Below are 23,077 nucleotides of genomic sequence, written 5' to 3' on the forward strand. Positions count from 1 at the left end.
CTGGGGGCGAAGTGACCACTGAGACAGCTAGCCCGGAGGAACTGCAGTCTCATCTGCTTTCCGGGGCTTAATGATGGAGACAAGCTGCTTCTCAGAGGAAACTGCTTCAGTAAAGATCTTCAAAAGGCAATATACTGTATTTTGGTGACTCTAAGAGGCTTGATTTTTCACATTTTAGTGTCTCTGAAATCGGGGTGTGTCTTACAGTAATTGTTGGCAGGAGGCCCTCTCCAGGGAGTGGTCACAGCCCGCTTACACCGTCACATCAACAATGGGATTCTGCGGCTTGGAAGGAAATCCTGGAGACAATAGAGGAGTGTTCTTTTAACCTCTAGGAACCAAATGGCTGTGGGTACGGGGTGGAGGAGGTGGTAAATCGGACGTGTTTAGCAGCATTCCTCCCATGGGCGTCGAAAGTGGGCCAGCCCCGCACAATGGCAAACCCCTCGCAGGAGCCCAGCGCCAGTGGCCCTCAGCCACCTCTAGGAAATGCCGCATCCAGTAGTTGTTCCCTTGGTGGAAAGGGGCTGGGACAGCCACAGAGGAGGCTTCTAGGATGCTGGGAAGCTCTCCCCATCTGGGTAGTAGCTACACTCAGTGGTGGGCCAGTAAACCAGACCTCTGAAGGGAAAAAAGACAGCCCTGGATTATGTAGCATTTGCCAATTTCCATGATGTAAAATACTCCCATTGCAGCTGGGGTTTGGTTTTTGTTTTTGTTTTTTGAGACGGCGTCTCGCTCTGTCACACAGGCTGGAGTGCAGCAGCTCCATCATAGCCTACGGCAGCCTCAGTCTCCTGGGCTCAAGCAATCCTCCCAAGTAACTGGAACTTAACAGGCACACACCACCACATCTGGCTGATTTAAAAATATATATATTTTTGTAGAGACAGGGTCTCCCTATGTTGCCCAGGCTGGTCTCAAGCTCCTGGGCTCAAGCAGTCCTCCCGCCTTGGCCTCCCAAAGTGTTGGAATTACAGGTGTGAGCCACTGCGCCTGGCCCGCAGCTGATTTTAAGTGACCAACAATTTAAAAACCAGTTTGCAAAATTCCTGAGTGTTTAACAATGCTAATGTGAGCCAGCTCCTACGCACTGGTGAGTCTAGATGAATATTAACGTGGATAAAAATTCATCAAGTGTACTTATAATTTATGTACTTTGTTATATGTAAACATGCTTTTCCTCTCTAACATATTTTTGAAGAGAGAGGGAGAAATCTTCATCGCCAGCATTTGCTGGTGCGGAGAACAATCTTATGGGAAACAGCTGGGCTTCTACTGCTCACTCAGAGTTTGTCTTTTTTTTTTTTTTTTTTCTTAAGACAGAGTCTCACTCTGTCACCCAGACTGGAGTGCAGTGGCACAATCTTGGCTCACTGCAACCTCCGCCTCCCGGGTTCAAGCAACTCTCCTGCCCCAGCCTCCCAAGTAGCTGGGGCTGCAGCCTGTGCCACCACACCTGGCTAACTTTTGTATTTTTTGTAGAGACAGAGTTTCGCCATGTTGCCCAAGCTGGTCTCAAACTCCTGGCCTCAAGTGATCCACCTGCCTTGACCTCCCAAAGTGCCAGACACAGGCATGAGCCACCACGCCCAGTTACTCAGTTAGATTTTGAATATGAAGAAGTTTATTTTCACATAAATCCATTTCATGTCATATAAATTTATTTTCAGATAAATTTTCCTTCTATGTACAGACAACTGAGAGAGATACATATATATATGCATATATGCTTATATATGCATATATATGCTTATATATATGCATATATATAATGCATTATATATATGCATATATATATGCTTATATATGATGCATTATATATATGCATATATATGATGCTTATATATATGTGATGCATACAGATATGAAAGAGCTCTTTTAATTAGTCTAAAATAAAAATATTATATGTGATGAGAAGTATTGTGTCTTACTGTAGCTGACAGCATTTCTATTTCCTGGGGTATATAAAACAGTGGTGTATCTATATTCAATGATGTCATAGATTTGTTGAAATATAGTCATATATATTTTTAAGTTTGATGGATGTTCTCAACAGTTGCTTGGAACACTGAACCAGGAGTCAAGACCAAGAGATGGGTTCTAGGTGTGGATTTGCCGCTGTGTGACCTTGGGTAAGTCAATTATTCTCTCTGAGCCTCAGTTTCCCTACTTCCAATGAGAGGTTGTAATAATATCTACCTTGCAGGGCTATTGTGAAGATCAAGTGAGACACTGTGTACCGGGCAGTTTCTGTCTCTCTTTGAGCAAGGCATGCTGACAGATCTGCAAAAGGCAACTAATGGTTGTCACTGTTGTTACTTAGCCTCTCTGAGCCTCCGTCCAGTAAATGAACCCAAGTCCCAGGATTGTTGGGAAGAGCCACTGAGCCAATGCATAAGAAAGTGCTGTGTGCAAGCTGGGCAGTGCTCTACCAGTGAACAGGATTGTTAAACAGTCTAAAGACTGTGCACAACAGACATGGAAACCTATTAGGGCAATGAGACCATGTCTGGACACATCTCCCAAGGAAAGCGTGAAAAGGGAACCGCAGAAACAGCACATCGAGGCTCAAACCTCACTTCCACATGTGGAAACATCTGTCAATCTGTGGTCAGACCTGCTGTCCCAGCCAGGCCTCTTGGTCATGTCAGAATAGAGAAGTGGCTGTGGGAATGGCTGCCTCGCCTTCAAGGGGGTGACATGTGGTCTTGGACAGAGGACAGGGGAGGAGGCACCAGGAGCTGAGCTGGAAACATTCCCAGTGAGGGACTTCACACAATCCCACCCTGGGCCCAGCTGCACTGTGGCAAGACCACGTGGCCCCGTGGCTAAGGAACGCGGCCTTTAAGAGGCTGTGTTCGAATCCTAGCTCTGCCCCTACTAGCCAAGTGGCCTTGGACACCCTCCTTTTGAGCCTCAGATTCTCCAGCTGAGCAGGCATGGGCTAATCATACCAACCTCCGGAGTTGTTGGGAGCATTAAATTAGATAATGCATGCCAAGCATTTGGCAGACCTGGCACACTATAGGTGCCTTAGCGAGCATCTCTTTAACCTAGAGCCAGCTCTGGGTAGGCAAAGTCAGGTTCTCCAAGCTCCATGCCCCCTATGAATGAGGCAGAACAAACAGAGAAGTCCACGTTGAACATAATGTTCGCTACATTCTGCTAAATAGAGAAGGAAGCGCAGGTGCTGTGGGCGGACATGACGGTACTATCCCTCGACATGGAGGTGCCGGAAGGTTTTCTGGGAGAATTGGGTCTCGAGCGATGCGGGAAGGGCCTTCCTGGCAGACATGACAGCACAAAGCAACACACACGGGGCTTCTGCTCCCAAGACAAACCCCTCATCTTTCTGTAGGGAGTCACAGGAAACCAATGTTTCTTCCTTATTCTGAACCAAATGCTCATGCTCAGCCGCCAGCAAAACAGGCTGTTGCCACCACCTCTACCGTTAAGAGTTAGAGAGTGAGCTCCCCAGTGCCCGAAGCATTTAAACACAGTCACTGGGCCAGTCCTGGGCCTCTGACCTCAAATATGTTCCTCTCTGTGTTCAGGGCAGGGTGGGGGCTGATACCTGCAGGCTGCGTTTTTCAGCGGGTTCTGCCAAAGCGAGGCACTGGGGGAGACGGGAGATGGGGCACATGTGACGAGAGAAGCTGGGTATCCCTCCCCTTCCCTGTCTTCCTTGGTGAGCTCAGCGGCAGCAGCCATGTCTCCTCTGTGCTCCAGCTCTCTGCCACAAGCCCCTGGCTGGTACTGGGTGACCCCGATCCCAGGATCTGCTAACCCCACCACCTCCCTGGCTTCTCCATCCTGGGGCGGTGGTGGTTTCTCGCAGTTGTTAATCTCTGGGTTAACTCATCACACCCTCTTCGGCTTCTCGGCTCTCCCATAACCTGTGTGACTAACTCCCTGTATGAAGGCCCTCTGTCTGCAACACCTGAGTGTTTTTCTGCTTTCTTGGTTGGACCCTAAAAGACATAAGTCTTTCCTGATGCCACAAGACAGGAATTCAAGCCATGGACAGAAGGCTGATCGGGAAGGTCCTTCCCAAGCCTGAGAGTCTGGGCTCAGCTTTAGGGCCTCCCAACATCCACGGCCCCCCAACCCATCCTACTGCCAACTTCCCTCTAAGGGGCAACAGACAGGCAGGCTCCACCCACGTGGGCAAACATCCGGGAGCACAAACTACAACCCCCACCCCAAACCGCCAGAAGAGCCCAGTCACCTTTCCAAGGTCCCCCAGAGCAGCACGCTGTTCCGAAGCACAGAGAACTGGGAAGCACCCTCACCCTGTGGCTTTGTGGACTGGCATCCTGTTTGCAAGCCAGGAAAGGCCTCTGGTACCCTCTGGGCCGGCATCTCCATCTGAAGGTGAGGAGACTGAGGTTCAGGCAGGGGAATTGACTTTCTCAAGGGCTCCTAGCAGGCAAGCGGCAGGGCTGGGGCTGGAACCCAGGCCTCCTGGCTCCCAGCCAGCACTCTTTTTTGCCTCCCTTGTTATCCTGTCCCTGGCCCAGCCTCACAGGAAACAGGGGTTCTCAGGCCCCCGGCGAGGCCGCACATCAGAACTGGCTTCTGGAGGGCAGCTCAACAGGAGCTGCCACCACTGCTCCGGGTGCTGCTGTGGCCTGTCCAGCCTACTTTGGGGACTTGCACGGGCGTGGCCATGTTCTAAGAAGAGTAAATAAAGTCGTTTTCAGTTCTTGATTTAAAAAGTAAGAAAGGGCCAGGGGCGGTGGCTCACGCCTTTAATCCCAACACTTTGGGAGACCGAGGTGAGTGGATTGCTTGAGATCAGGAGTTCTAGACCAGCCTGACCAACATGGTGAAACCTCATCTCTACTAAAAATACAAAAATAGCCAGGCATGGTGGCAGGTGCCTGTAATCCCAACCACTCAGGAGGCTGAGGCCGGAGAATTGCTTGAACCTGGGAGGCGGAGGTTGCAGTGAGCCGAGATCATGCCACTGCACTCCAGCCTGGGCAACAGAGCGAGACTCTGTCTCAAAAAAAAAAAAAAAAAGTAAAAAAGAATCAGATTGAGTTTTGCCGTGGAAACCTGTCCCCAATATATGAACAATAAATTGTGCAGGACTCCCTCTGGGAGGAAAAAAGATTGACAGAACTTTCACCTGGAAAGAAAAATGCCTAGAAGGGGCTGCCAAGCTGTCCACAGAGGTTAAGAAGTGGGGAGGGGCAAAGGTGAAAAAACGCTTTGCTTTTTGCTTTATACACTTCTTAGTCATTTCACATTTTTACAATAAACTTGGTTTATCTTTGTAATTACAAGAAGAGAGGAAGAAAACTTATTTTCAGTAAAAATCTCTGTGGTTTGTTAGTGGCGGCGGGGGGGGTCTCCTTTTGTCTCCTGGGACACGGCTGGTTCAGCCTGACTCTCCTCTGGACGAGGGAGGAAGTCCAGGAGCCACACCTTCACTCTGTGGACAGTGCAATAAACTCCCATATCCGGCTGGGTGCAGTGGCTCATGCCTGTAATCCCAGCATTTTGGGAGGCCGAGGCAGGCAGATCACTTGAGGCCAGGAGTTCTGGCCAACATTGCAAAACCCCATCTCTACTAAAAATATAAAAATTAGCCAGGCACAGTGGCTCACACCTGTAATCCCAGCACTTTGGGAGGCCGAAGCAGGAGGATCACTTGAGGTCAGGAGTTTAAGACCAACCTAGCCAACACAGCAAAACCCCGTCTCTACTAAAAATACAAAAATTAGCCAGGTGTAGTGGCGTGCACCTGTAGTCCCAGATGCTCAGGAGGTTGAGGCACGAGAATTACTTGAACCTGAGAGGCAGAGGTTGCAGCGAGCAGAGATTGTACCACTGCACTCCAGCCTCAGTGACAGAGTGAGACTCCGTCTCAAAAAACAAACAACAACAACAACAACAACAACAAACCTCCCATATCCCCTTTACCTAGGCTCACAGATTGTCAACATTTTGCTCCAGGGGTTCTCTCTGAGTATCTGCATAAATTTTGTTTGCTGAGCCATATAGAAGTACCTACACATGTCAGGACCATTCCCCGTGGGCCTCCTGAGAACAAGGAGCTACTCTTACATAACCAGGAACAATAATCACGTTCAGGAGAGTTCACATTGACACAATACGGCTCCCACCATCCCAACACTCTCCTTTATGTCATTTTGCCATGTGCATGTTTTTTTGTTTTGTTTTGTTTTGTTTGAGACTAAGTCTTGCTCTGTCTCCCAGGCTGGAGTACAATGGTGCAATCTCAGCTCACTGCAACCTCCGCCTCCTGGGCTCAAGTGATTCTCCTGCCTCAGTCTCCCTATGCCCACCACCGCGCCCGGCTAATTTTTTTGAATTTTTAGTAGAGATGGGGTTTCACCAACTTGGCCAGGCTGGTCTCGAACTCCTGACCTCATGATCCACCCATCTCGGCCTCCCAAAGTCCTGGGATTACAGGCGTGAGCCACCACGCCCAGCCGCCATGTGCATGTTTTTAATATGCATCACCAGTTTTGCGCTGGGTTCTCCTTCTTCCTGCTTCCACCCACCTACGTTTCTCGGGTCCTGCCTGTTCCTGGAGCTTGCAGTGTGCCTTGCCTCTGACTGCTGCAGGTCCACTGCGTTTTCCCGCTGGGGACAAGGCTGCAATGAGCCTACCTGTGCCCTAGAGCAGCGCTTCTCAGAGTTCACCCCGCATCTGATCTCCTGGGGCTCTGGTGGGAATGCAGAGCTGGCTCAGGACTGCAGTGGGGCCTGACCCACCACAGGAAATGTGGACACAGACCATGCTTTGAGCTGTGAAGCCCCTGCGCCGGGACTTGTGTATGATTTTCTTTGGTGGGAAGATTGAGCTCAAGAACTCAGATGCTGTTTCTTGGAGCTTGAGAACTTAACGTCACCAAGTAGGGTCAGTCCAAGCTCGACAATGGCTGTCCTGCGTGTCCGTGCTCCCACGAAGGTCCAGGCCCTTTGCTGCCTCCCTCGCCCCACCCAGACTCCCCTTCCTTCTTTCTGCGCCACAGCCCAGGCTGGTGATGGAAACAGCAGGTTCCCACGGTGGACAGGGCTCCCTTCTGTTCTCTCAGCCATGAGCAGCACCCGGAGGGCTGGTGTGATCAGCCTTCCAGGCTTGTCCCAGACACCTCTGTGGGTGAATATTTCTGGAACTGAGTATGAGTTATTACGTGGTCACAGACCTCGGTCTGCCTGCCTTTAGCTCACTTCTGTTTACAGCCCAGGCAACAGAGGCACAGAGAGATGGAGCGGCTTGCCCAAGGCTACACGGCCAGCCAGACAGAAGAACTAGAGCTCAACCACCAGGCAATGGTAAGGAGGAACCCCACTCTCCAGGGAGGAGGTGAGAATGCCTCTCACCAACTGCACTGGGGAGAAAATGACATTCTAGAAAGACCCATCATGATCAGTGGATGGACGTTGGACATTTTGAGGTTTTGAGGGTGTGGGAAAGCCAGGTCAACCAGTCCAAGTCCCTGCCTCTGCTAGGGGTGCTCTCAAAATTCTGGAAGTGTGTCCCTGAGCCTCTTGTGGAACCAACACCAGGTCCCTGGTGGTATGATCTCAGCCCCTCTCTGGGCGTGCGGACCTCCTCCCACATCTGTGCAGGTCAGGGCCATTCCTGCACCGCTGCTTCCCTCTGCTCTGCCCACATGCCCCATTCCTGCCCAGGGAGAAGGGGCTCAGAGCAGGTGCCTCACCCTCCCACCTACCTCCTACCTCCTACCACCTACCTCCATGGTTCTGCCTGACAGCTTCTCCCTCTTTCTCACCCATCCAGACCTGGAAGCCTCTCTCTGCTGTCCTAAGCAAAGGACACGTGTCCACAAAGACATTCCCACCTCTAGAGACCACCTCTAGTGCACAGGCACTGCCCGGTGGGCCCCTTGCCCATTCTCCCTGCCCTAGCCTTCTGTTCCTCACCCACTGTAGCTCCTCCCTTCCTTGGGGCTATCCCTTGACACTTCCCATAAACAGCTTTCCATCACTGACCTGCACCACACCGCTCAGCCTCTGTGCAGACATCACAAAGTCAGAGAGGCCCCTCCCTTGCTCAGTAGCCCAGCCCCGAGGCCGCTCCGTCACGCTGTCCGGCGTGGGTTCTCCACGGCACTCAACGCCATCTGAACTGTGTCAGGCTTTCTCGGTTGATTATCTGGCTCCAACCACTTGAAAGTAACTCCAGGGACCAGGACCTCATCTGCTGTGTTTGCTGCTGTCTCCCCAGATCCCAGAGAAGGGCTTGGCATGAAAGTGGGTGCATGATAAATGCTCACTTCAGGAATGAATAAAGTGCACCTTACAGAGCACATGGTGTTTTCATGGCCATAATACACTCAGTCCACACAAGCCTGCAAGGTAGGTTGTTACTCGCCCCTTTTGCATATGAGCACATTGAGGCTCGGAGGGGTGAAGGGATTTGGCAGAAGTTACACAACCAGAAAGTGGCAGAGCTGGGACCACAAGCCCCAGTCTTTCTGACTCTGAACCTCTTGCTCTCCCAGGTGAAGGCATAAATCCTGCCCCGGTGCCCTTGGCATTGGGCAACATCTCCCCTTGTGTGAGGAGTCTGCTCTGAGTCACCTGTCCTGTCTTGCCCGTTGTTGCTGTGATCAGTGTCATTTGGGAACCCATAATTCCCCACTGGAGTCAGTCTTGCTTGGAGGTCAGAATCTGCTTCATCCTGTTCTGGCTGTGTGAGCCTGGGCAAGCCACTTCGCCTGCCTGGGTTTCAGTTTCCTTGTCTGTAAAATGAGCACAGTAGCCATCCCCACAGCCTGCTACAGCATCAGAGCCCAGTAAACGGGAACTGTTATTCATGTCACTTTATGCATATGCGGATATTAAAATATTTTCACTACCAAAGTAGTTGCTCCATCCATTCTAGTTACAAAAAATTATAATGACACACAAAGTGAATGAGCTCCTGGCACCCACTGCTGATTTGGTGAGTAATTTCCAAGACTGTTTTTTGCCTCATCGAAAGAAATAGAGGAGGGGATTAAAATTATAAGCCTCGCCATCCTGCGCTGCTGAGTCCTAACTTGATTCTTCCACTCAGCTCTTTGTCTCAGAGACGTCCCTACGCTTTATCTTTCATTTTTATTTATTTATTTTTCTTTCCTTCCTTCCTTTCTTATTTTCTTTTGTAGAGACAGAGTCTCACTCTGTGGCCCAGGCCGGAGTGCAGTGGTGCGATCGTGGTTCACTGCAGCCTGGACCTCCTGGGCTCAAGCCATCCTCCCCACTCAGCCACCCAAGTATCTGGGACTACAGTGTGTGCCACCATGCCCCACTGGTTTTTTGTTTGTTTGTTTGTTTGTTTGTTGAGACAGAGCCTCGCTTTGTCACCCAGGCTGGAGTGCAGTGGTACTACAGGTGTGCACCACTACACCTGGCTAATTTTTCTATTTTTAGTAGAGATGGGGTTTCATCATGTTGGCTAGGCTGGGCTTGAACTCCTGGCCTCAAGTGATCCGCCTGCCTTGGCCTCCCAAAGTACTGGGATTACAGGTGAGCCACCGCACCCAGCCCCAGCTGATTTTTTAAATAATTTTTTTTAGAGATGAGGTATTGCTATTTTGCCCATACTTGTCTCAAACTTCTGGTCTCCAGCAATCCTCCTGCCTTGGCTGGGATTCCAGGCATGGGCCACTCTGCCCGGCTGCTGTACCTTTTATGGAATATGCTCCCTCCTGCCTTCTGTTTTGACTTTCACAGGTCTGTGACATGAACTGGGCAGGCAGCATCCCCTTTTTGCGGATGGAAAAACTGAAGTTCCAAAAAGTAAATGACATCTGCCAAAGGTCACACAGGGAGGAAGCGGCTACATCCCAAATCCAGATCTTCCCACTCTGGATGGCTGAAGATGTGTTTTCCAGGATCCACTGCCCACTCGGAGACAGACTGCTCTGTACAGCTTCATTGTTTTCATTCATCCGTTCCTTCCTTCATTCATTCCACCTGTGCCGGAAGCCAGGCCTCCTGCTACGATGAGTAAGATTCCAGTAGTGGCTGTGTACAATTGGCATTCACAAAGGCAGATGAGAAGTCTTCAGCTGCTCCCCACACCACGCAGGTCTCGTTCCTGTGGGGAGAGCACTGGGAGGAAAGGAGAGAAAGAATCTTCATTTCTTTTCTTTTCTTTTCTTTTTTTCTTGAGATGGAGATTGCTCTGTCGCCCAGGCTGGAGTGCAGTGGCACGATCTCGGCTCATTGCAACCTCCACCTCCCAGGTTCAAGTGATTCTCCTACTCTGCCTCCCAAGTAGCTGGGATTACAGGCATGAGCCACCATGCCCTCCTAATTTTTGTATTTTTAGTAGAGACAGGGTTTTGCCATGATGGCCAGGCTGGTCTCCAACTCTTGACCTCAGGTGATCTGCCTGTCTCAGCCTCCAAAGTGCTGGGATTACAGGCATGAGCCACTGCGCCCCGGCTGGGATCTTCATTTCTATGCTGCTTATAGTTTTAGAGACAAACAAACATGATTTCTTTTGTTACTAAAAAGAAATAAAAAAAAACAAAACCAGCGGGATCCCTAGACAGAGGTACGCTCAGGGTAAAGCCAGGTGAGAAACTGGGTGTGGGCTGTGCCCTGGCCTTGCTGAACGGCTTTACTGGGCGGCCCAGGACACCTGAAATCTGAGACGCCAGCTCCTGGGCAAAGTCTCAGAACGTCAAAGGGTAAAAAAGGGAAGCGTGGAACTGTCAGCAGTGCTGAGGCCTCATTAAGAGAGCCCCCAAAACCCAAAGGTCATTTCCTCCTGCACAGTGGATGTGTTTATTTTACATATCTGGCCAAGCACAGGGGAAAAAGCCAGGCTATAGAGCCAAGGGGCCGAGAAAGAAAGGGGAGAAAAGAAAACAGAAAGTGAAGTGGTGTTTTATGAGCAGCTTTAAATCCCCCTGCCACAATGAATCATGAGGGCTGCTAACGAGGACGACTCCAGAAAGTCTAGGGGTGGGAGTCAGGGGAAACAGGGAAATCGGATCAACATGGATGAAAACTCATGTGTGCTTGCTCACACATACACACACACGCACACACATGCAGACACGCATACACACACATGCACGCATGTATACACACATGTATGCACACACACGCTCACACATATGCACACACATGGAGCTGTTCTGAGGAGAACAGAGGTGGGGAAGAGAACACATAACCTACGAGGTTAAAAACCCCAGCTGGGCCGGGTGCGGTGGCTCACGCCTGTAATCTCAGCACTTTGGGAGGCCAAGGCAGGAGGATAACCTGAGGTCAGGATTTCGAGACCAGCTTGACCAACATGGCAAAACCCCATCTCTACTAAAAATACAAAACAATTAGCTGGGCGGGGTGTGTGCCTCTAATCCCAGCTACTCAGGAAGCTGAGGCAAGAGAATCGCTTGAATTGAAGAGGCAGAGGTTGCAGTGAGCTGAGATTGTGCCACTGCACTCCAGCCTGGGTGACAGAGCGGGACTCTGCCTTGAAAAAAATAAATAAAATAACAACGACAACAACAATCCCAGCTGTCCCAAGAAGAGCCCTGTGTGGAGAACCTTCACGGCCGAGGCCAGGGGCAGCAGGGAGACACTGCCACTGGCAGGTGCTCAGCTCCACTCCTGTGGGCTCCCCAGCATCATGGTCACCCTCAGGGAGCACCTGGGCCTCACTGTCTTGTACCCCACCATCCCCTCACATGGGGCCTAGAAGTTAGGCCTGGTACAAGTGTGGTCTCACACATACACACTCACATGCACATACACACGCACTCATTTACACACACACACACCTCTTTAATGTCTTCTCCTCTGGAGGAATCTTGGCCAACCTCTTTAATGTCTTTTCCTCTGGAGACATCTTGGCCAACCTCCGAAAGGTGGACTGTGACTCCTGTGTTTTCCACAATTGCCAGCCCCTGCCCCTTGGGTGGCAGCAGGAGGCAGTTTCTGGCACACGGGGTGACATCGGGCGCCTGGGTCCGGCCGCGCGCCAAGCTCCTAGTGCAGGGCCTGGTTCAGCGCCTCCAGGAATGGAAGGTTTTCTTTTCAGCATCACTGTGCTCATCCTAGGTAGGGACCTTGGGAGGGCCTGTGGGAAGGGCGGAGAGAAGAAAAGATGGACAGAAGATGCAGGAGGAGGGTGGCCAGGGAGGGAGAGCCCAGGGAACAGTGTCCAGGTCAGCCAGCTCATCAGACACCCAGGCCCACCTCGAGGGACTGGAAGTGGGTCCACTGTAGGGTGAGGCAGGAGCTGGTGGGCAGCCTGTGCCCCTGGCGTGGGGCCTGAAGTCACTACAGGTCATCGAGACTGGCAGTCAGGAAGGAAAACTGGATGTGGACCCCCTGGGCCCCACGAGGATGGGGTAAGCACACCTACCACTGAGCCTGGGGAAGGGAAATGCGGGTTTGGGAGCCAGGAGGAGACAGAGTTGGCCCAGAAAGATGTCTGGTGTCCACTCAGTCATGCAGGGAAGCTTTGCCCCCAGCTGTCAGCCCTCAGCACACCACTGACTACTCCAGGGCTCAGTTTCTCGCAGTCTCTGAGACACTGGGGGGTCCCATCTCCCATAGATTTAAGGCTCATTCGAATGCTACTGACTGTCCCTACCCACACGGCCCCTCCCCGCGGCTGCCTCTCCTCCCAGCGCCTCTCCCTCAAGACACTGCCATCAGCAGCTCAGAAGCGGCCAAGAATTTCCACTAATTGCCTCTCCCTGCAAAACAAACAAACCAAAAGGAGTCACAGTTTAAGTGTCTTTTGGTCTGCTGCCTGATCTTCTTTAAGCCCAGCCTGATTTCTTCTAGGTCCAGGTGTACAAAAACGTCACCTTTTCTGACAGTGGAGAAACAGCCACCGAGCTTTCATGCAGGCCACAGGGTGGAGCTCGTTCTGGAGAATAATACAGCAAAGAAGACTGGCGAGTGCAGCCTTGAAACGATTCAAGGCCGTAGCTCGCCCTTCCTAAGCACCTCTCCAAACTGCGGTGCCTCTGTGGGGAGTGTGGCAAAGCTAACAGCAGCTTCTGCCAGAAGGGAGTGCCCGTCTGAGAGCCTGCGGCCACCGTCTAGGACAGGGATGCGGTAAACTCTCTGTTGTCTGAAGGAGGGGCCTGTGGGGACAGTGACGGGCCTGGTAGCCCCAGAATCTGCCCCCGGTCCACTCCCACCTTCTCCTTTAAGGAATGTGAGCTGCAGGCTTCAAGAGCCCCAGATGTTGGCCACCAACTTTGAAGCTGCCACCAGCCTTCCCAGGACCAAACTGATGGCCGCGGCCAGGGTAGGAGGAGCCAGCAGCATCCCCCCACCATTTTCTGGGGGAGTCCAGGACAAGTCATATTCTCTAGCCTATGCAAGGTCGCTTGTCTGGCCGGGGTAGCCAGGATGGCCGGGTGCCCATGTGGGTCATGCCAACCTCACGTCCTTCCCCGCCGACCATACTCTGCGTATGGGAGGGGGAGCGATACCACAGAAGTTCTGGCACCTTCCTGATCTCCTTTTGCACTTCCAGGTGTCATGATTTCTGCTCTTGGGGACCTAAAGGTCAGCAGTGTCACCTACAGTGTCCCAGAGAGGGCTGGGTTTCTGTGTGCCTGAATTTCCACGTGCTCTGGACGCCCAGTGGTTCTGAACAGGGTATGGGGCATATCTGGCTGCTGAGATCCCACCGCAGACCTAACAAACAGAATCCTCAATGCCCTGGGCCCGAACAGGACTCTGGGACGCCCCCTAACAATAGCCATGTGAGACACCCTTCTTCTGACACAGCCCCAAGAGCCAACAGACCCAGGATGAAGCCTTATGATGTGTACAGCCTTGAGCAAATGACTGAACCTCTCAGAGCCTGTGCGCTCGTCCCTAAAGTAAAGATAACACTGGCACCTACTCGGTCGCGAAGAAAACATGAGCTAACTCAACCCAGGGATTCACACAGACTAAATGCCTAATAAATGGCAGCTCTTATCGTGCTGTTGCTGTTGGGACAGAGAGAGTCCGCTGTGAATGACCACCTTGCCTGCTTTCAGGCTGGAGTCTGTCTGCTCCGCCTTGCTAGCCAAGTCACCCCTGCCGGTCAGGGTTGCCACATATGGGTGTATAGCTTGTGCACTGCACAAAGTGCTAGCACCGGAATTGGGGCCAAAATCCAACGTGACTCCACCGCTGAGCCATGTATGTTGGCATAAGAGGAGCTCTGCAAGGAGCACGTTTTCTCGTCTGCCCAGGAGCACCTCGCAAGCAGTGACGGCTGCTGTGAAGCCCGGGCTGGGCTTGCCCCAGCCTCCGCCAGTCCCAGAACCACGGTCAGTGTTTGCCAAGTTCTGTCTCGAGCCCCAGCTCAGCCACCCTGAGAAGGTGGTGGCCAGCATCTGGCTCTCAGTACCTCCCCGACAGGAAACTGCCCAACCCCGCCCCATGCCTCCACCTGGTCCTCGAAGGCTGCAGATTCTTTATGTCTCTGCCCAACATCGCCACTGTCCCTGATGGGGTTTACAGGACCAGGCCTAGGTGGGAGAGGAAGAAGTTTCAGGTGGGTGGAAGAGAAGAGAATGGCATTCTACTAGAAGCTGGTTTTTAATTTGCATATATAGAAATGCATATATAAGCTGGGTGCAGTCTCTTACGCCTGTAATCCCAGCACTTTGGGAGGCCGAGGCGGGTAGATCACTTGAGCTCAGGAGTTCACGACCAGCCTGGCCAACATGACAAAACCCCGTATCTACTAAAAATACAAAAATTTGCTGGGTGTGTTGGTGGGCGCCTGTAATTCCAGCTACTTGGGAGGCTGAGGCAGGAGAATCGCTTGAACCCAGGAGGCAGAGGTTGCAGTGAGCCGAGATCGCGCCGCTGCACTCCAGCCTGGGCGACAAGAATGAATCTCCGTCTAAAAAAAACAAAAAAGAAATGCACATATAAAAATATATTTTTTATTTTTACAATATAATTATATATAGAGAGAGAGTGTGCATGTGAGGGAGAGAAGGAGGACAACTTGAGAAGCTTGAAAATCTATTTATTATTAGATGACATTAGGAAATGATTGGTAGTTTTTTTAGAATTAGATTATGGGGCCGGTTACAGTGACTCATGCCTGTAATCCCAGCACTTTGGGAGGTCGAGGCAGGAGGATTGCTTGAGGCCAGGAGCTTGAGACCAGCCTGGTCAACATGACAAAACCCCGTCTCTACTAAAAATACAAAAAATTAGCTGGGCATGGTGGCATGTATCTTTGGTCCCATCTAGGGAGGCTGAGGCTCAAAAATCACTTGAACCCGGAAGGTAGAGGTTGCAGTAAGCCAAGATCATGCCACTGCACTCCAGCCTGGGTGTCAGAGCAAAACTAAAAAAATATTATGGGCCAGGCACATTGGTTCACGTCTGTAATCTCAGCACTTTGGGAGGCTGAGGCAGGAGGATTGCTTGAGCCCCGGAGTTCAAGGCCAGCCTGGGCAACATGGTGAAACCTCATCTCTATAAATAAATAAATAAATAAATATATATATATGTGTGTGTGTGTGTGTGTGTGTGTATGTGTTTGTGTATATATATTAATTAAAATTAGCTGGGCAGCCGGCATTATGGCGTGCACCTGAGGTCCCATCAAGTTGGGAGGCTGAAGTGGGAGAATCACCTAATCCCAGGAAGTCAAGGCTGCAGTGAGCCGAGATTGTGCCACTTCACCCCAGCCTGGGTGACACAATGTTGAATTAGTGAAATGTCGAAATGTTTACAGCTTACTTTGAAATGTTTTGGAATAGACAGATAAAACAAATACAGCAAGTGTCAGCAGCTATCACATCTGGTCGGTGGCTGCGTGGATACTTGCATGGAGATTTGTTAGATGACTCCTGCACCTTTTCTGTATGTTTGAAAATTTTCATAATGAAAATGTCCACATAATTTCAGGTGAGAAATAGCCTCCAGGGTCACCTCAGTTCTCTTGTTCCCTCCCGACCCTGCACTTCTGTCTTTACCTCCAAGAGGAATGCCCCTGGGCACACCCCTGTCTCCTTTGGGTGTGGGGGCAGGGGTCCTCGCAGGGTGACACATTAGAGCCACTCAGAAGGGTGGGCCATTCACCGTCTCTGATTGTGCCTCCTGGAGCAGGTGACGTTGTCCTGCTCATGTCCCCCTCATCTCCTCAACCTCAGGGATACTCCTTTTGGAGTGTGAAGCTCTACAGAAAGATGTTCCTTGCTTATTTTGTATAATTAAAAAAAGGAGAAAAAGTAGACAAGTCCAACTGTCCATCAATAGGAAATTGGTGGCAAAATTTCACAGCTATGTGTTAGTACATCCCGACATGCAGGTATGTCCGTGATACTGTGAAGAAAATAGCAACTTGCAAACACTCTGTATGATGTGATGGTTTAAAAAGAAAACATGGGCCAGGTGTGGTGGCTCGTGCCTGTAATCCCAGCACTTTGGGAGGCCAAGGTGGGAGGATCACCTGAGCCTAGGAGGTGGAGGTTGCAGTGAGCCATGATCGCGCCACTGTGCTCCAACCTGGGCGACAGAGCAAGATCCTGTCTCAAAAAACAAACAAACAAACAAACAAAAACCTAAAGAAAAGTAAAAAGAAAACACTATATGCATAATCATGATGTATTTCTAAAGAATGATCTGGAAGGTGGCCTAGGGAAGGAACTGTTCACAGTGGTTTCTTCTGGAGAGTGAGATTAAGTGGGGCAGGAGAAACTTTCACTTTTCATGTCAAACATGCCTCCATTTTTGGAATCTCTTTACAATTCTAATAGCACACATCTCAGAGCACTTATTACATTTCAGGCATTGTAATGATATCTAGTACTCACATAGCACCTACTATGTGCCAAGCACTGTTCTAAGGGCTTCACATATATTAACTCATTGAATCTGCACACAATTTATTTGATGTTATGATCATCTTTCCCAGGTTAAAGATAAGGGATGGCCGGGCATGCTGGCTCACTCCTGTAATCCCATTGCTTTGGGACGATCATTTGAGACCAGGAGTTGGAGACCAACTTGGACAACATATTGAGATCCCGTATCTACAAAATATTTGAAAATTAGCCAGTTGTGGTAGCACTCACCTGTAGTCCCAGCTACTTGGGAGGCTGAGGTGGGAGGATCGATTGAGCCCAGGAGGTCAAGGCTGCTGTGAGCCATGATGGGGCCACTGTACTCCAGCCTGGGCAATAGAGCAAGACCTTGTCTCAAAAAAAAAAGAAAGAAAGAAAGAAAGAAAGAAAGAAAGAAAATGAAAGGAAAGGAAAAAAAAAAAGAAGAAAAAACTGAGTCACAGAGTAGTTGAGTAACTTGCTCAAGGTCACACAGCCAGGGATTTAAACCTGGACAGTCCCTCTCTACTGATAGTGCCATTACAACTCTATTCTGTTGCCTCAGAGGCCTTGTTTCATTGGATCCTCACAACAGCTCCCCCAGCAGGTCCTTGCCTCACTCAAGTACTCAAAGAGCAGCTGAGGAGGCTGACGAGACACAGTTCAGGTGCGAAGGCAATTGAAGGCTGGCGTGAGGTTTGTCCTCTTCTCTTCTTAGCAGAAGGAGAGGACCCCAGAGAAATAAACACCTACACATGCATGAGGTCCCACCAGCAGCAAAGCACCTTCTCTTCCACGGACGCCTCTCATGACACACAGTGTTAGACCTGGAAGTCAAGGGGCCCAGCTGCTCACTTAACAGATGAGGACACTGAAGCCCAGAAACAAGAAATGGCCAAAGTCCGGATGAGTTTGGGATGGCCACTCCCTAAGGCCAGGGACTTGCCGGGGAAAGGGGGCAAATGCAAGGCAGAACTGTCCCCCTCAAGGCTCCTGGTCTTACCTTCTGCAGGTGGTGAGGACTGAGTCTTGAAGTCCTATCTGTCTCCACACATGCAGCAAAAGTGGCCTGTTTGGGGACCCCTGTCCAGCACTCACTCTACCCCTCGCTGGGGCCTGGACAGAGGTGTCACACTGCCCCGGAGCCACCCCATAGAATTCTGAGAATAAGAAGTGGTCCGACACCCAGGAGGAGACACACCCAAATGTTCACAGTCACAGATCTGGGGTGTGAAATTGCGGGTGATTTTTATTTCCTTCTTTGTACTTTCCAAATTTTTCAGTGGTGAACGTGCATCGCTATTATAATTAGAAAAAAAAAAAACAGATTGGACTTTTTTTTCTTCAGGAGAAACCAAGGACATATCACAGGAAGTATTTCAGCCAGTAAGTGTCAAATGTGCGAACCAAGAAGGGGAAATGGGAGAGGCAGAGAGGTGGAAAACCAGCATTTGCTGGGTGCCTGCACTGCAGGAACTGTGGTGCCGGGAAGGCGGCATCGCGGCCTCTTCAATCCTCCCAGCTACCCTGGGAGGTTGGTGCTGTGATCTCTGTTTACCAATGGGGATACTGAGGCACAAGAAGGAAAGCAGCTTGCCCAAGTTCACCCAGCCAGCACATGGTAGAGCTAAAATTTGAACCAGACTGTCTTCTTACAAGGCCGCTGTCCTCTCCACCTCCCCATGCTGCCTTTCCAAGAGGTGGTAGAAAACGCAATTTCAAAACCAGTTTGGGCCGGGCACGGTGGCTCATGCCTATAATCCCAGCCCTCTGGGAGGCCGAGGCGGGAGGATCACTTGAGGTCAGGAGTTTGAGACCAGCCTGGCCAACATGGTGAAACCCCATCTCTACTGAAAATATAAAAATTAGCCAGGCGTGGTGGCAGGTGCCTGTAATCCCAGCTACTCAGGAGACTGAGGCAGGAGAATCGCTTGAACATGGGAGGCAGAGGTTGCAGTGAGCTAACATCACACCACTGCACTCTAGCCTGGGTGACAGAGCAAGACTCCATCTCAGAAAGCAAACAAACAATCAAACAAAAAAACAGTTTGGTTTAAAACCATCCAGCAGAGGACCTGTTATCCAGGGCCTCCCAGAAAAGAGCCTCCAGTCTTCACTATGGAAGGTCTCCTCCAGGCAGCATGGTATTGAAGCCCAGAAAAGTGCCTGGTGCTTATTATTTGCCATTATTTTGATGACAGAGCGTCATTTTCATGTTCTGGCACCCTGCTCTGTCTGGCGGCATTAAGGTCTAATGTAGATGGAGCTGAAGTGGACTTGGTCTACCATTGGCTTGCTAGTAGCACTGAAAATTGGTACAATCCGAAGAAATAGCCACAAATGGGTTGAGATCTTTTGACTCATGAGTTCCATTCCCAGGGACAGATTTCTAAGAACTACTTCAGAAACAAGAAGCTGTGTGCACAAGTATGTTCGTATCAGTATTAACTACAAAATTTACTCATCTACTACAAAATCAACTCATTAAATTTGCAAAAAATTTACAATGCAACACTGTGAGGGGAGATGCTATAAAACATGATCTTTTACAATAGATGGTGGCCACCAGCCTCTAAAGGCCCCCCAAAATCCTTGCCTCCTGGTAATCACATCCTTGTGAAGTCCCCTCTCACACTGAATAGGGCTGACATGGCGACCAACAGGATATGATGGAAGCAACCATGAGTGACTTCCAATGAGAGCTCACGAAAGATGTTGCAGCTTCTGCCTTGGTCTCTTGATCATTCACTCTGGGGAAAGCCAGTGTCATGTCAAATCATGAAAAAACTCAAGCCACACTGTGGAGAGTCCCCTGCAGAGAGGAAGGAAGGCCTCCTGCCAACCGCCATGTGAGTGATGAAGTTGGAGATGGAGACCCTCCAGCAACGGTCAAGCCCCAGTCAGATGTCTGCAGCCCTGAAGGACATCTCAGCTGCAACCACATGAGAGGCCCTGAGCCAGAACTGCCCAGCTAGGCTGCTCTTGAAATTCCTAACGCATAGAAACTATGCAAGATAAATGTTATTGTTTTAAGTCACTAGGTTTTGGGGTAGTTTGTTCCACAGCCATAGATACAATAGATAGATGGCTCATACAGCGGGGTCCCATAAGGCAATGAGAGTGAATGAACTATTGCTATGCACATCAATGTTGATGAATTTTATAAACCTAATGTTGAATAAAAGCAGCAGATACCAAAGAGAACATACGTCTTGGTTCATTTTCTGTTGCTGTAACAGAATACCACAGATTGGGTAATTATAAAAAGAAATGTGCTGGGCATGGTGGCTCACACCTGGAATCCCAGAAATTTGGGAGGCCAAGATGGGTGGATTGCTTGAGCTCAGGAATTTGAGACCAACCTGGGCAACATGGTGAAACCCCATCTCTACCAAAAATTTAAAAATTAGCCAGGTGTGATGGTGCATGCCTGTAGTCCCAGCTACTCAGAAGGCTGAGTTGGGAGGATGGTTGAGCCCAGGAGGCAGAGTTGCAGTGAGCTGAGATTGCAGCACTGCACACACTCCAGCCTGGGTGACAGAACCAGACTCTGTCTCAAAGAAAAAAAAAAAAAAAAAGGAAAGAAAGAAAAAGAAAAAAATTTTGTATCTTATAGTTAGAGAAGTCCAAGGCTGAGGAGCTGCATCTGATGAGGACCTTCTTGCTACGTTATAACATGGCAGAGGGCATCACATGGTGAGAGGGCAAGAGCATGGCAGTTCAGGTCTCTCTTCCACTTCTTATGGGCCACCAGTCCCAACCATGGGGGGGCCCACTCTGATGACCTTATCTAATCCTAATTACCTCCCCAAACCCCTTCCTCCCCTCCAAATGCCATCAACATATGAATTTGGGGATTGCTTCTAATGCAGGAAATTTGGGGGACACATTCAAACCATAGCAACATACTTTATGATTTTATTAATCAAAGGTCAAAAACAGTCCAAATTAATCTATGCTGTTAGAAATCAGGGTAGTTGTTACCTTTGGAAGGGGGAGGTTGGTGACTGGAACAGGTAAGGAGAGGACCTCCAGGTGCTGGTAATGTCCTCTTTCTTGATCTGGGGACTGGTTACATGTGTGTGCTTAGTTTTCAAAAATTCAAACTAAGGCTGGGCGCAGAGGCCCCCAGGATTTTGGACGGCCGAGTTGGGAGGATCACCTGAAGCCAGGAGTTTGAGACCAGCCTGGCCAACATGGTGAAACCCCGTCTCTACTAAAAATACAAAAATTAGCTGGGCGTAGTGGTGGGCGCCTGTAATCCCAGCTACTCGGGAGGCTGAGGCAGGAGAATTGCTTGAACCCAGGAGGTGGAGGTTGAGGTGAGGTAAGATCGTGCCAATGCACTCCAGCCTAGGTGACAGAGTGAGACTCGGTCTCAAAAAAAAAAAAAAATTCTAACAGAGCTGTACATTTAGGATTTGTGCACTATTCTGTGTGTGCTGTGTACAGACTATTGTGTATCCCAATAAAAAAGTTTTAAATATTTACATATTGTGTATTTCAATAAAAATGTTCTTAAATTATCATTTTATGCTCACTGTATAAAATCTAGACACATATAATCAGGCCTTGGTCAGTGAAACAGGCAGAACCACAGGAGAGACCGTACAATGATTTGTGGCCCCGTGAAATGTACACGCACATGAAAGGCAGGACGGAAACAAATGGAATGTTTGTGTTGGGAGGCAAGGATTCTGGGTAGCTTTTAAGTATTTCACTGAAGAATGTATTCTTGTCAAAGAGAATGAAAAAAGGGCCTAGAGGTATCCTACATTTCCACATAGTGTCTAACTAAAAAGTAAAATACAGTCCTCGAAGGAATATGCTTTTTATTCACCAAAAAATTGGCCACCCAGAATAACTCCTTCCCAGAGATTTTACAAATCGTTCAAATGTGGTTTCTCTAGCAGAATCAGTTATTGAAACTACCATTTTCCTTAAGGCAGAAAAGTGGAGGTCTACTCGCCACGCTCGCGGGTCAGCCAGGCTTGGAGGGAAGCCACGCCAAGCAGGGAGAGAAGGTGTCGGCGACATGCTGGGCAAATAAGCAGCAAGTATCAATTTGCTGCAAAGTAAGAAGGAAATGTGTGGGCCTGGAGGATCCTTCCTGGTGCTAATAGAATCAAAGCAGAAACACCACGCTCAAATCCCCAAACAGGCCAGGCGTGGTGGCTCATGCCAGTAATTCCAGCACTTTGGGAGGAGAATCACTTGAGCCCAGGAGTTCAAGATCAACCTAGTCAACATAGCAAGACCCAGTCTCTATTAAAAAAATAAAATAAAATCCCCAAACAGCTGCAGACTCAAGAAATATGGGAGAATTCTTCAGTTTCACTGAGCAACGAACTATGGATTTCCCATAATAGCTATCCGGAAGAAGTCTCTTGTAGTTCTCATGAGAAATAAAATATTCCAATATTCATGTATCATTGTGAAGATGTAGAATCTGTGTTTAGCAGCCCCTCCAATATGTCATCATCTTGCTTGAAAATCTTCAATGGCTCCCCCAGCTTGTGACCGCACAGCACAGTCTTTTTTTTTTTCTTTTTTTTGAGATGGAGTCTGGCTCTGTTGCCCAGGCTGGAGTGCAGCAGCATGATCTCGGCTCACTGCAACCTCTGCCTCCCTCTTTCAAACAATTCTCCTTCCTCAGCCTCCCAAGTAGCTGGGACTAGAGGCGTGCGCTACCATGCTTGGCTAATTTTTGCATATTTAGTAGAGATGAGGTTTCATTATTTTGGCCAGGCTGGTCTCAAACTCCTGACCTCATGATCTGCCTGCTTCAGCCTCCCAAAGTGCTGAGATTACAGGTGTGAGCCAACGCGCCCGGCCAGCACAGTCTTAAAAGGTATCTCTGACTGGGCCTGAAAGTGCAGGTTCAACTCACCATGCACCCAAGACAGTGTCTCCTTCAGCTTCCAGGCCAAGCCCCCACTGTACCCTTCATCTGGGAACTCCCTTCACCAACTGGTCTTTACAGGGTGAAGGGCTTTCTAAGCTTCAAAGCCGTGGAAGAAACCACACAGGAAATGTTTGACAGATCTGTGTCACATAAAAATAAAAACTTCCAGTATGATGAAAAAATACAAGCAAAATTAAAACACAAACAACCGGGAAAAAGCTTGCAGAAATGCCACAAACAGATGGTTAGAATCCTTAATTTATACAGCGCTTACATAAATGGATTAAAAAAGACAAAAGTGTCCATGAATAAAAGGGTGAAGGACATAAACAATAAAACACAAATACAAATGGCC

At 49.5% G+C, this 23,077-nt stretch overlaps 1 long non-coding RNA gene across 1 annotated transcript; it reads right to left on the reverse strand.

The window, feature by feature from the left end:
• Nucleotides 1-9,302: 9,302 nt before the first annotated feature.
• Nucleotides 9,303-14,871, reverse strand: LOC129136587 (uncharacterized). The gene is made up of 2 exons (XR_008538412.1): nucleotides 11,790-14,871; nucleotides 9,303-10,107 (listed from the first exon to the last, which is right to left on the reverse strand). It is a non-coding gene; the product is annotated as an uncharacterized LOC129136587 (long non-coding RNA).
• Nucleotides 14,872-23,077: the final 8,206 nt, after the last annotated feature.

This window comes from Pan troglodytes, chromosome 1 (genome assembly GCF_028858775.2).
Source record: "Pan troglodytes isolate AG18354 chromosome 1, NHGRI_mPanTro3-v2.0_pri, whole genome shotgun sequence".
NCBI classification, from domain to species: domain Eukaryota; kingdom Metazoa; phylum Chordata; class Mammalia; order Primates; family Hominidae; genus Pan; species Pan troglodytes.